Source organism: Elephantulus edwardii, unplaced genomic scaffold (genome assembly GCF_000299155.1).
Source record: "Elephantulus edwardii isolate Elephantulus edwardi_28Jun2011 unplaced genomic scaffold, EleEdw1.0 scaffold00353, whole genome shotgun sequence".
NCBI classification, from domain to species: domain Eukaryota; kingdom Metazoa; phylum Chordata; class Mammalia; order Macroscelidea; family Macroscelididae; genus Elephantulus; species Elephantulus edwardii.
In genome coordinates this window covers 1,222,835-1,224,685 of record NW_006400103.1, presented here as the reverse complement: position 1 = coordinate 1,224,685, position 1,851 = coordinate 1,222,835, and the positions used below count along the sequence as shown (strand labels likewise).

At 36.1% G+C, this 1,851-nt stretch overlaps 1 pseudogene; it reads left to right on the top strand.

The window, feature by feature from the left end:
- Positions 1–66: 66 nt before the first annotated feature.
- LOC102851533 lies at positions 67–681 on the top strand (annotated as a pseudogene).
- The last annotated feature ends 1,170 nt before the right edge of the window (positions 682–1,851 follow it).

Here is a 1,851-nt window from a genome sequence, read left to right as displayed (position 1 = left end):
CTTGCTGGTTAAGGGTAGAGAGGAGGACCCAGGCGGCCAGCTGGGTTGGAGCTGAGCTGGGTCGGGATGGACGAGGACGTGCTGACCACCCTTAAGATCCTCATAATCGGCGAGAGCGAGGTGGGCAAGTCCAGCCTGCTCTTGAGGTTCACAGATGATACTTTTGATCCAGAACTTGCAGCAACAATAGGTGTTGACTTTAAGGTGAAAACAATTTCAGTGGATGGAAACAAGGCTAAACTTGCAATATGGGATACTGCTGGTCAGGAGAGGTTCAGAACATTAACTCCCAGTTATTGCAGAGGTGCACAGAGTGTTATATTAGTTTATGATGTCACAAGAAGAGACACTTTTGTTAAATTTTAAATTGGTTAAATGAATTGGAAACATGCTGCACGAGAAATGACATAGTAAACATGTTAGTTGGAAATAAAATTGATAAGGACAACTGTGAAGTTGATAGAAATGAAGGCCTGAAATTTGCCTGGAAGCATTCCATGTTATTTATTGAGGCAAGTGCAAAAACCTGTGACGGTGTACAATGTGCCTTTGAGGAACTAGTTGAAAAGATCATTCAGACCCCTGGACTGTAGGAAAGTGAGAACCAGAATAAAGGAGTAAAACTGTCACACAGAGATGAAGGCCAGAGGCACGTGTGGTGGTTACTGTTCTATGTTATAAACTCTGGGAAATTCCATCTCTTGTATATTTGCTCAGATAGTGACATTTTTCTGTATATAAACTCTTTAACTGCTATTTTAGGGACCTCGCAGTTTGCACATATTTGTTTTATATCATGACGATAAATAATTGCAGGAAATCCCACTCATTGGCTTTCCCAGGTAACATGTGATAGCAAGCATGCAGTTTGCAGTCTAGTTTTTTATGTAACATAAAATAGGTGTACCTTAATAAGTACATTTGATTTTATGGTTTACATTTATCATGTAATTTAAAAAAAAATACATCTATTTAGTATATGTTGATACAAGGTCTGCCTTTGATCTCTTTTTCCCTCAAATATTCCTATTAATTATTGAATTATTTGGTATTTAGAACTCCTAGAAATACTAGGAAGTATCCTTGGATCATCAAATCTGGCAAATTGCCATTCAGGAATAACAAAGAGCATGCTTTTCTAGGATGTTTGCCAACAGATTCTGTTTTAGTATTAAGGGTCTCATTACAGAAAGCCCCAGCCAATTTATAATTAAATCTATTTGTTCTGATGCTTCTAAACTAGCAGTAATATGTTCAAGAAGTTTGATCTTTTTCATTTACATAATTGAATAATCCACTTGCATAATAACTAGGGTTTTAATTCTGTGGTAAATACGTTGGATTCATGGCCCTTTTGCACGCATTTTTAGTTATGTGGTTGGCAGAGTGATGGTAAAGGTTTTCCTCCATTTTGGTTTCAGAAGGGCATGAAAAGTGTTTATAGTAACTCATGTAATTCTTACAACTGTCAAAATCAACTTCCTTTTTTCATAAATGTTGGTAGTGTCTGTCCACGTACATCAGTTGTAACTTCAATGTTGATGAATATATCTTTTGACCTTTGTAAATGGCTAGTTAATAGTCAGAAACCCCTATTTCTATGTTTTAAGAAATAGAGAAAAACACTAAATGACAATTTGAGAAAGTCTTCCAGATTTTGATGTGTATGGGAGCCTACTATGTAAAGAAAGTCTTGATAATTCACTGTAACAAGTAGCCAATAGCTTACCAAACCCAACTTGTACAGACTAATAAATCTTTTCCACAGTATTCTGTTTTCTAACCTCTTGCTATTATATATACATTGTATGTTTTTAATTCTTATGTTCTTTCATTTACATTGGGCTTTGA